A 13,000-nucleotide genomic window follows, 5' to 3' on the forward strand; every position below is an offset into this window, starting at 1 on the left:
CCCCAGGTCCCTCTGCACCGTAGCATGCTGCAGCTTTTCACCCTTTAAATAATACTCCCTCCTACTATTATTTCTACCAAAGTGGATAACCTCACATTTGCTAACATCATACTCCATCTGCCAGGTCCTCGCCCACTCACTCAGCCTATCCAGATCTCTCTGCAGACTTTCTGCGCCTTCCACGCAATTTGCTTCTCCACTCATCTTCGTGTCATCAGCAAATTTCGTTACCCTACACTCAGCCCCCTCCTCCAGATCATCTATGTAAATGGTAAACAGTTGCGGCCCCAGCACCGATCCCTGCGGCACTTCACTAGTCACCAACTGCCAACCAGAATAGCACCCATTGATTCCAACTCTCTGCTTCCTAGTAGACAACCAATCTTCTGTCCACGCTAACACCTTACCCCCAAACTCCATGCACCCTAACCTTTTGCAGCAACCTTTTGTGAGGCACCTTATCAAACACCTTCTGGAAATCTAAAAACACCACATCCACCGGTTCCCTTCTGTCTACCGCAGTAGTCACATTCTCATAGAAATCCAATAAATTTGTAAAACATGACTTCCCTTCACGAATCCGTGCTGCATCTGCTTGGTCAAACCGTTCTTTTCTAGGTGCCTTGCTATTTCTTCTTTGATGACAGACTCTAGCATTTTTCCAACTACGGGCGTTAAACTAACCGGCCTTTTGTCTGCTACCTTTTTTAAACAGCAGCGTAACATTAGCCGTTTTCCAATCTTCCGGCACTTCCCCAGAGTCCAGCGAATTTTGATAAATAATTACTAAGGCATCCACTATCACCTCTGCCATTTCTTTCAGAACCCTGGGATGCATTCCATCCGGTCCCGGGGATTTGTCTACTTTCAGTCCCATTAGTCTATCGAGCACTACCTCTCTAGTGACAGTAATTGCATTAAGGACTTCATCTCCTACCATCCTTCTGTCTTTAATATCCGGCAAGCTATTTGTGTCCTCCTCCGTGAAGACCGACACAAAAAACTTATTTAAAGCCTCAGCCATTTCCTCATCACCCGCTGTTAAATTCCCCCTCTTGTCCTCCAAGGGTCCAACATTCACTCTAGCCAGTCTCTTCTTCTTTATATTTTTGTAAAAACTTTTGCTATCATTCTTTATATTTAGAGCTAGTTTAGCTTCATACTCTATCTTTCCTTTCTTTATCGCTTTCTTAGTCATTCTTTGTTGTTTTTTAAATCTTTCCCAATCTTCTAATCGCCCACTATTTTTAGCCGCTCTGAACGCATCAGCTTTTAATTTAATAGTCTTCTTTATTTCCTTCGATAACCACGGCTGGTTATCTCTTCTCTTACAGTCCTTCTTTACCATCGGAATATATTTCTGCTGAGTACTGAAAAAAATCTCCTTAAAAATCCTCCACTGTTCCTCAGCCGTCCTACCAACCAATCTGCGCCCCCAATCTACATTCGCCAATTCCGCCCTCATCTTATCATACTCCCTTCTGTTCAAACAGAGGACACAGGTTCGGGACCCTACTTTCTCATCCTCCATCTGCATCAGAAATTCAACCATACTATGATCACTCGTCCCAAGAGGATCCCTCACAAGATCCCTAATTCTACCTGCCTCGTTACACAGCACCAGATCTAAGATAGCTCACTCCCTCATAGGTTCCATCACATACTGTTCAAGGAAACTATCCCGACAGCATTCCAAGAACTCTTTCTTAAGCCCACCGCGTCCGACTTGGGTCATCCAATCAATATGCAGATTAAAATCCCCCATAATTATTGCCGTTCCGTTTCTGCGTGCATCAATTATTTGTTTGGTTATAGCCCGCCCCACCTCAAAGTTATTATTTGGGGGCCTATAGACCATACCCACCAGCATCTTTCTCCCCTTACTATTCCTTATCTCCACCCACAACGATTCCACGTTTTGCTCTTTGGAGCCTATATCTTCTCTTACTACTGCCCTGATATTGTCCTTTATTAACAGAGCTACCCCACCTCCTTTTTCTTCCTGTCTATCCTTCCTAAACGCCCGATACTCCTGGATATTCAGTTCCCAGTCCCGGTCACCCTGCAACCACATTTCCGTAATGGCCACTAGATCATACCCATTTGTGCTGATATGTGCCATTATGTAGATAGGCCAACAAGAGGTGAGGCTACATTGGATTTGGTACTGGGTAATGAACCAGATCAGGTGTTAGACTTGAAGGTAGGTGAGCACTTTGGTGATAGTGACCACAATTCGGTTACGTTTACCTTAGTGATGGAAAGGGATAGGCATATACTGAAGGGCAGAAGTTATAGCTGGGGGAAAGGTAATTATGAGGCTATTAGGCGAGATTTAGGATACATAGGGTGGAGTAGGAAATTACAGGGGCTGGGAACATCTGAAATGTGGAGCTTATTCAAGGAGCAGCTACTGCGAGTCCTTGATAAATATGTACCTGTCAGGCAGGGAGGAAGTGGTCGAGCAAGGGAACCGTGGTATACTAAGGAAATTGAATCTCTGGTGAAGAGGAAGAAGGAGGCTTATGTAAAGATGAGATGTGAAGGCTCAGTTAGGGCACTGGAGAGTTATAAATTAGCCAAGAAGGAGCTAGAGAGTTAAGAAGAGCTAGAAGAGGACATGAGAAGACTTTGGCGGATAGGATCAAGGAGAAGCTTTCTATAGCTTTCTATAGGTATGTCAAGAATAAAAGATTGGTTAGGGCAAGATTAGGGCCAGTCAGAGACAGCAGTGGGAAGTTGTGTGTGGAGCCTGAAGAGATAGGAGAGGCACAGAATGAGTATTTTTCGTCAGTAGTCACGCAGGAAAAAGTCAGTGTAGTCGAGGAGAATACTGCGATACCAGGTAGTAGACTAGATGGGATTGAGGTACATAAGGAGGAGGTGTTGGCAATTCTTGAGAGTGTGAAAATAGATAAGTCCTCTGGACCAGATGGGATTTACCCTAGGATTCTCTGGGAGGCTAGGGAGGAGATTGCAGAGCCTTTGGCTTTGATCTTCATATCGTCACTGGCTTCAGGTATAGTGCCAGAAGACTGGAGGATAGCAAATGTTGTCCCCTTGTTCAAGAAGGGGAGTAGAGACCATCCTGGGAATTATAGACCAGTGAGCCTTACTTCTGTTGTGGGCAAAGTTTTGGAAAGAATTATAAGGGATAGGATTTATAATCATCTAGAGAGAAATAAATTGATTAGGGATAGTCAACACGGTTTTGTGAAGGGTAGGTCGTGCCTCACAAACCTTATCGAGTTTTTTGAAAAGATGACCAAAGAGGTGGATAAGGGTAAGGCAGTTGACATGGTGTATATGGATTTTAGCAAAGCGTTTGATAAGGTTCCCCATGGTAGGCTATTGCAGAAAATGCAGATGAATGGGATTGAGGGTGATTTAGCAGTTTGGATCAGGAATTGGCTAGCTGATAGAAGACAGAGGGTGATGGGAAATATTCAACCTGGAGTACAGTTACAAGTGGTGTACCTCAAGGATCTGGTTTGGGGCTACTGCTGTTTGTCATTTTTATAAACGACCTAGATGAGGGTGTAGAAGGATGGATTAGTAAATTTGCTGACGACACCAAAGTTGGAGGAGTTGTAAACAGTGAGGATGGATGTTACAGTTTGGAGAGGGACATAGATAAGCTGCAGAGCTGGGTCGAGAGGTGGCAGATGGAGTTTAATATGGAAAAGTGTGAGGTGATTCACTTTGGTAAGAATAACAGGAGTACAGAATAGAGGGCTAATGGAAGGACTCTTAGTAGTGTTGACGAGCAGAGAGATCTCGGGGTACATGTGCATAGCTCCCTGAAAGTTGGCACCCAGGTTGATAAGGTTGTTAAGAAGGCGTACGGTGTGTTAGCTTTTATTGGTAGAGGGATTGAATTTCGGAGCCGTGAGGTCATGTTACAACTGTACAAAGCTCTGGTGTGGCCGCACTTGGAGTATTGCGTACAGTTCTGGTCGCCGCATTATAAGTAAGATGTGGAGGCATTGGAAAGGGTGCAGAGGAGGTTTACCAGGATGTTGCCTGGTATGGTGGGAAGGTCTTATGACGAAAGGCTGAGGGACTTGAGGTTATTTTCATTGGCGAGAAGAAGGTTATGAGGTGACCTGATTGAGGCATAGAAGATGATCAAAGGATTGGATAGGGTGGACAGTGAGAGCCTTTTACCTCGGATGGTGATGGCTAACACAAGGGGACATAGCTTTAAATTAAGGGGTGGTAATTATTGGACGGATGTCAGAGGTAGGTTCTTTACTCAGAGGGTAGTAAGGTCGTGGAATGCCCTGCCTGCAGCAGTTGTGGACTCGCCAACTTTAAGGGTGTTCAAATGGTCAGTGGATAGGCATATGGATAACATTGGAATAGTTTAGGTTAGAGGGTCATTAGATTGGTTCCACTGGTCGGTGCAATATCGAGGGCCGAAGGGCCTGTACTGCACTGTAATGTTCTACGTTCTTTGTTCTATCAGCTCATTCACTTTGTTCTGAATGCTTCGTGCATTCAGGTAAAGTGTCTTTATACCAGCCTTTATCTGGACCTTATTTGTAGAAACGCTACTAACCTCTCTTGTGCTCCCTACTCCTTTAATTAGTGGAACGTCCTCAACATTAACCTGCACACATATCCTCTCCTTTACATTAGGTTTTGTAATTTCCCCCACTCCTGCTCCCTCCCCCCCACTAATTAGTTTCAAGCCCTATCTACAGTCCTAGTTATACAATTCGCCAGGACTGTGGTCCCAGCATGATTCAGATGAAGACCATCCCATCTGAACCTTTTGGCCCGTCATGTCTGTGCTGAACCATTTTTTGCCTAGTCCCACTGACCTGCACTTGGACCATATCTCTCCACACCCCTCTCATCCATGAACCCGTCCAAGTTTTTCTTAAATGTTAAAAGCGACCCCACATTTACCACTTTATCAGGCAGCTCATTCCACACTCCCACCAGTCTCTGCGTGAAGAAGCCCCCCTCTAATATTCCCTTTAAACTTTCCTCCTTTCATCCTTAACCCATGCCATCTGGTTTTTTTCTCCCCTAGCCTCAGTGGAAAAAGCCTGCTTGCATTCACTCTATCTATACTCATCAAAATCTTATACACCTCTATCAAATATCCCCTCATTCTTCTACGCTCCAGGGAATAAAGTCCTAACCTATTCAATCTCTCTCTGTAACTCAGCTTCTCAAGTCCCGGCAACATCCTTGTGAACCTTCTTTGCACTCTTTCAACCTTATTTACATCCTTCCTGCAACTAGGTGACCAAAACTGTACACAATACTCTAAATTTGGCCTCACCAATGCCTTATACAACCTTACCATAACACTCCAACTTTTATACTCAATACTCCGATTTATAAAGGCCAATGTACCAAAAGCACTCTTTACAACCCTATCCACCTGTGATGTCACTTTCAGGGAATTCTGTACCTGTATTCCCAGATCCCTCTGTTCATCTGCACTCTTCACAGTCCTACCATTTAGCCTGTATGTTCAGACAGATGGCGAAGAACCACCCTTATGTCTTTCATGCGACAGGTGGCCAGTGTAGGGACCACTGCAGAGTCCATGAAGTGTGAGGAGCCAGGTTGACACCAGGCCTGGCAGCTGTCACTCCAATCAAGGGAGCCTGCCAAGACACCTGCCAAGCTCCCTTGATTTGAGTGACAGCTGCCAGGGCTGGTGCTTGTTATTGTTAGTGGGCCTGGGATGGAATCTCCACAATAAACCACAGAGACTTTCCAGTGCAAGGATGGCAGGGTAAAAGTGAGGTTGGGACTCAACCTCATGTGCAACCCCTCAGGGGTCATTCAGCAGCCGGGGGATGCAAGCTCCAAGCCAGCAGTGACCCACAACCTGAGGACACCCAGACCAGCACGAACACCCTGAACCTCTGCACCCATGCAGGCCTCCATCCCATTCCGCACCATGCAGCAGCTAAGCTCCCCCTCGCCCCCAACCCTGAGTGTTGGTATACGGCAAAAATCACCACCTCGCTCTCCTTTGCTACTGCTGTTCCTGAGCCACACTTTTCAAGAGCAATACTAATTGGCGCTGGCGTGATGTCATGGAAGGGGCTGGGAAAACAGGAAACTATTTCGTGATGGGCACCATTCAGATTTTTAGCTTTGCCTGCTATTTTCCCAGTTTACCATGCTGATTGCCAGGTGTGGTATAATCGCTCCTATAGTTTCAGAATTATCCATTCAAGTCAGGAAATACTTTTTGTATGGTAGAGGTAGGGAGTGACATCTCTGGCCTGGAATGTGGCCTTTTGAGAGAGTGTGGATGTTTCTGAATCCATAGGCCCCTGTCAGATAACCCTAAGCAACAATCTTTGGCAGTGCATCATAGTCCACTTTAAAAAGAAAAGTCATTTCCAGAAGATCCCACACTGGGTATAATTCCAAATATGATATGTCTACCAGAAATGACATCTTCTTTCTTGCTAGCTGTTGCTTGTTAAGTCACAATTCTTTTAGCTTTTTAACAACAGCAATGAGTTTGACTGAAACTCATCAGTCAAAGTGATGACTGATCCTGGTGTCATTGTGAGTTTATTTTCTGCAAATTTCCATTTAATTATCTTTTGAAATAATTAATCATCTTCACTTCCACCTCCCTCGTAGGCAACAAGTGCCAGGTTATTATCACTCATTGTGGAAAAAAGCTCTTTCTTAAATGCCGCTGAATCTGTTATGGAAAATTTTAAATCCGCGTCCCCTGGTCCTCGCATCAGCAAGGAGCAACTTTTCCTCGTCTACTTTAAATCTGCCGTAACCAGGTACACATCTATCAGATCTACCCTCAACTTTCCTTGCTCCACTGAAAACAGTCTCAACTTCTCCAAACTAACCTTATTCCTGGGACCAATCTGATAAATCTTCTCAAGAGCCCAAGTCCTTCCTAAAGTATGGTGACCAGGACTAGACTCAATACTCTGGTTGTGGCCTAACCAGAGAAATATAAAAGTTCTACATAATTTTCCCTGCTTTTGTACTCAATACCTCTATGTATGAACCCACAATCCCATATGTCTTGCTAACTGCCCTCACATTACGTGTTTTGCCACTTTCAAAGGCCTACTATACACATGAACCCTCACCTTCCTATGTCCCTACCTATCTTTCTAACTATGCCTTCTATCAAAATACATCATCTTGCACTTCTCTCTAAGTTCTGAATATTTTTGCACATAACTAATGGTCACTTGGTAGGATACCAGTAAATCCTTCAGTGACAATGAGAGTGTATTTTGACAATGAGTTTCCTCTCTATTCAACAGTGAAGAACATTAAGACTTTTGGATTGCTATCAAGAACAAGAAACCCTTCTTAACACTGAAGTTAATGTATTACTCCTAACACAGAGATAAGTTAATTCGCATAGATTGGTGATGGAACCTCAGACCTTCCTGGGCCATGTGGCTCAGTTGCACATAAGATTAACTCATTGGGAAAGTAAACTACAGGAATTGTAACAAAATTTGAGGTTATGACAGTGTTAAATGCATATCAGTACACATTGAGGATGATGTAATCACCGTGTTGCCATATCACCGATTTATCAGATGATGTCACTCAATAAGTACTTATTCGAATGCACTGACATCAAATGGAATTTTGCACTGTGATGTTATTGCTGTTGCATAGCAATCTTTTAACCCCAGATACAAAAAAATCTTTTAATGTTTCACTTTTAAACTGGTAAAAATAGGGAGAAGGCATATGTCCGAATTAAGCTGAAATGTAGATGTCAAACCCCTGCCACTTATTCTTCAATACTATCTTCAGCTTATTCCTTCAGATATCTGTAGTCCTTGACTGTCAGAATGGGGAATAAAGGTCTTTGTTTAACCTGGACAGGAATTGTGAAAGAATTTTTAGAAGACCTTCACTGAGCTCAAAGTTTTCATGAAAAGTGTTCTAAGAATGAATATTTGTCGCTATGTTCCTCAGTGCACGACTCACAATTATCACCGGGCAGCTATGTTTCCAGCTTCCTATAACTGTGAGTTCTTCAATCAACCACTAGGAATACAGAGTTTCAAGAGTCACTTGAAGAAAACTGAAGAAAGGTGTTCAGAGGTGCAGTTTTTACACAAGAGTATAATCCCAACTTTGCATTTTCAAGACAGTTTGCCAAGGTGGGTGCCTCAAGAAATACAGACAAATAAATACAAAACCTTAAATGAAAGATCAATTTGAAACATCAAAGGAGGAGGGTAAAGCTCTCAAAATTGAAGTAACTTATGGACTCTAAAAACTGAGAAGAAAATGCAACACCTATTTTACTCAATGATAGCTAACAACATATCACTTAAATAATAAAATAACTTCTCATTGCAACAATCTGAAAACATTTAAAAATGATCCCCTAAAACATAAAATATTGGTGATGTTTAATAGATAGTCTAACATGAATAAGAAGGAGGGATGTTACATAGTCATGACAGAATGTCAGTTTAGTAGCAGTGCAGGTTGAATATCTTTTATCCAAAAACATTGGCACCAATTGCATTTTGGATTTCAGATAATTTTGGTTTTCAGGTAATGCATAGAGATCTAAGCTTACTTACATTACAATGTCTTAAGCCTGGGCTGTTATAGTCTTAAGTCAATAAAATGGTTAAAAAAGTAAGATGTACCATTAAATAATAAATACAGGGTACCTGTAACAGATTCCCATTTGTGGCACCATCTGTGATTCTGCTTGTAGGAGAGGGCTCACACAGTAAACAGTGTAGACAAATAACTGTACTTCTCATGCGAAAGGTAGGTTGTGGCCAGCAAGGTTCGTGTTGGCTTTGGTTAGAGACTTTGTTGCTAAAAGGTGAGTGCACTCAGCAAGCTTCCTGTCAGTAAGGTTTGTGTTGGTTCAGGTCAGAGTTCCTCTGTTTAAGATCAATGAGGTTCCAAAAAAGAATGATTTTTGGATGTGTTTGGTTTTTGGATTTAGGGATAAAAGATACTTGACCTGTATTATGCTCTATAGTTAGCATTCACTTCATGTTCTCAACTCATATCCACATTTATCTCCATTCCAACCATGTTGGCTCTGAATGTTTTCTTTTCAAAATCTCTTAAATGATTTTAATGGCCTGATTACAAGGAAATATTTGACCATCCTTACAAAATGCATGGCTCACCGACTACAAGGCAGTTCTTCACCTTTTGTGCCTAGCACACGTTGTTGATAGTTAAGTAATTCTGTGCACTTCTTTCTATAACTCAGGCTGAGTCTTCTGTTGTTTGCCAGTCAGCCTGCTGATTCGATATTGCTCGTTTATTATATAAATGTTTGAATATTATGATGCTGTTGTTTTATTGTTGTGTTGGTTAAAGTTTACCATTGATGCCAGTTTTCAGCATTACGTTCAGTGTTGAACTGCTTTTAAAGTCTGCACTTTTCAATTTAGAATCAAGTTTCATTCCTAGTTCTGTCTTGTGACAAATGCTACAATATGCATTATTGTTTTTAATGTAAACTAATAAGTAGCAATCATTGAAATTAATCATGTACTATGCTATAATTCAACTGTACAAAATTATAAGTTAAATAAATAATTCATTCCAACCTTATCTGAATCATTGTTAAGACCACATTTGAAATTCCACCTTCTATCTTCTTTGAACTTTCCTTGAAAATATATTGACACCTTTGAGGTTGCTCAGAAAAAAGCAACAAATAATTCAGCATCTTAGAATTCCAGGATGTAGGAAGAAATACACAGTACAAAATTAGTTATCATTAGAGAAAGGAAGATAGAAAGAAGGAATTTGCCACATAATTGTTTATTCTGTTGCTACAGGGGCTCTTTGTGACTCAGAATGGTGTTTGTACCTTGCTGATATGACCTCTGATCTTCTTGAGTGATCATTTGTTAATGAATATGATTGCCCACCTCAGAAACTCCATGTTACTGGTCATGGCTCTGTGGATCCTTGTGTGGCTGATGAGCCTGATCTTAGAGCCACATCTTTGACTGCACACTTTTCAGGAGATGGGTTCAGTATTTGCTGGTATTGCTTTCTTGGGCTGCTTTTCCAGGCTTCCTCTTGCTGTTGGGTGTCCTGGAAAAATTGCATTTCTTCAATCAGGAGGTTCCTCCAAGTGGGTCTCTTCTGAGCAAAGGCCTTCCAGGCATTGACATCTATGTTGCATTTCTTGAGGGAAGTCTTCATGGTGTCTTTGAAGCTCTTCCTTTGTCTTCCTCTTGTCCAGGAGCCTACCTTGAGCTGGGCGAAGAAGATTTGCTTTTGCAGCTGGATTCTGACATTCTAAACACATGACAGGCCAGCAGAGTTGATTTCAGTTGTTCATGGTCTTGATGCTGGTGCTCTTAGCTCCTTCAAGGATGCAAATGTTAGTACGCTTATGCAGAGAATTTGTCTCAGACAGTATTGATGGTATCTCTCCAGGCCTTAAGGTGGTGTGTGTACGTCATCCAACTTTCTGAGCCATGCAGAAGTTTTGGGAGGATGACTGCCGCATACACAAGGATCTTGGTGTCATCATGAATGTCACTGTCATCAAAGACTCTCATCCTCAGGCATCGAAGGCGGTGCTTGTGGATGAGATATGATGTTGGATCTCTGCATCAATGTCAACCTTAGATGAGAGGTGACTCCAAGGTAGGAGAAATGTTCCACTTTTAGGAGGATTATTCCTTTGATCCTAATGGAGGGATAGATTGGATCTTGCCCTGGGGTGTGTTGGTAAAGGAATTGAGTCTTCTTAAGGTTGAGGCTGAGACTGGTTTCTCGGTATGCTTCAGTTAAGGTATCAAGCATGCCTTGGAAATCCTCTTCTGCATAAGTGGAGATGACAATGTTATCTGCATACTCAAGTTCCACAAGTGATGTTAGTGTCCTTTTGTCCTTGGATTTCAAATGTTTGAGGTTGAAAAGTTTTCCATCCATCCTGGGGATGATGTCCACTCCAGTGGGAAGCCTGTTCTTGACAAAGTGAAGAATGGTGGCAATGAAGATGGAGAAAAGGGTACGGTGATGACACATTCCTGCTTGACTCCAGTCTTAAACTTGAAAGTGTCTGCCTTATTTCTGTCAGTGGGGACTGTCACTGACATCTTGTCATGGAGGAGCCAGAGGATGTTGATGAAGGTCTCTGGATATCTGGTCTTCCATAGCACTTCCTGATTGACTGAGTCAAAAGCCTTGATCAGACTAATGAAGGCCATGTAGAGTGGTTGATGGTACTCCTGGCATTTCTCTTGAAGTTGTCAAGCAGTGAAAATCATGCCCATTGTTTCACGGTTTGGTTGGAAGCCACATTGACTTTCTGGAAGTATTTCTTCAGAGACAGGGAGAAGGTGGCTAACAAGGATTTGGGCGACAATCTTCCTGGTGATAGAGAGTAAGGAGATTCCTCGGTAGTTCCCACAGTCCGCTTTATCTCCTTTCTTGAAGATGGTCGTGAAGACAGCAATCCTGAGCTCAGCAGGAATTTCTTCTCTATCCCAGATTTTCAGGAACAGCTGATGGAAACGATAGGTGATTTCTTCTCCAAGTTTGAAAATCTCCACTGGATTCCTGTCCATTCCCACAGCTTTTCTATTCTTCACATGGTTTTGACTTTGTCCACACTTGGTGAGAATCCAAGGGCACCTTTGGTTGGGAAATTGGGGATTTCCTCAAACACACCCTCATCTATGATTGTATCAAGGTTTAGGTGTTTTTTGAAGTGATATCTCCATTGAAGGCTGATGTTTTCTCTGACCCTCAAAAGGGTTCTGACCTTACTCCACACTGAGGCCTAGGCTGGTTAGTCCCTATATTGCCTTGGTAGCATTGAAAAAATCCTGGATGCCATGTATGTTGCTAAAGAGTTGCAGGTCCTTCCCTTTCTCAGTCCACTGTTGGTTCTTGATTTCCCTAGTTCTTGGACCTCCACCTGTTTGATAAGTTTTTCACTTTGCTAATGATGTCATTTTGTCAGGTGTGGAAAGATTTCCTCTTCTTGTCAATGAAAACTTCAATGATATAATTGCCTATAGTTGATGGTTGCTTCACAGCATGAGATGATGGTTTTTTTCAGCTCTTTCCAGTTTTTCTCCACTCCATTAGGAATGCATGCTTTGGAGATTTTGATAAAGGCATTGTTAGAATTTCGCTTGAATGGTTGGCTCTTGAAGCTGTTCGGCGTTTCTGGCCTGTTCATCTTCTGCTGCTTCTGATGGAGTTTGATTGACAATGAGGAGCGAATGAGCCGGTGGTCTGGCCAGTAGTCATCTCCACTGGTCATCACTGTGGTGGTGAAGGATTCCTTTTGGTATCGAGATCAGGCAATGACAAGGTCAATCATGTACCAGTGCTTTGATCATGGCTGTCTCCAGGAAGTCTTGAACTTGTCTTTTTGGCAGAGCAGTATGTTAGTGATGACAAGCTGGTGTCCCATCACATTTGGTGAGCAGGAGAACCCCAATTGAGTTGCGATTTCCAAATCCTTCCTGATATAACTTCTGATATGGCTCTGCACCACATACCATATTGGATAGGTTGTTAATGCAGGTGCAATGTGTTGTGTTGTAACTATACAGAATAGACAGTTCATCACATCACCCTAGCAGCATCATTTTATAGTTCAACTATCTAGCTAATGCTATCTTTTCACCTAGCTTAGCTGAACATGTGTTTTTTTTAAGCTGAATATTTATTTATGCCAAAATAAAATTTAGAATCAGAGCTTCTGGAAAAAAACATTTCTTATTTCCTATTTTGTACCTTTCCTCAAACTTTACTTTAGCTTCCAGCCTGGCTTTGCGTTTCAAAGCAGGATCCCTAAAAACATTCTTGTTCACGATGGTCTTATCCAGGGGAATGTCAATCAAGTAACTGGTTGGCATCAGGTGGTGTAGTTGCATACTTCAACAAAGGATTTAATCTTGGATCTCTTGGCTACCTTCTTCTCTCCCATTTTGGCAGTCACTTTGTGAGGGTAACAATCTATACCAGTGACAAGGGCTTGACTGTAGGGTCGGTC

This window comes from Carcharhinus amblyrhynchos, chromosome 5 (genome assembly GCF_965287045.1).
Source record: "Carcharhinus amblyrhynchos chromosome 5, sCarAmb.v2.hapA, whole genome shotgun sequence".
NCBI classification, from domain to species: Eukaryota; Metazoa; Chordata; class Chondrichthyes; order Carcharhiniformes; family Carcharhinidae; genus Carcharhinus; species Carcharhinus amblyrhynchos.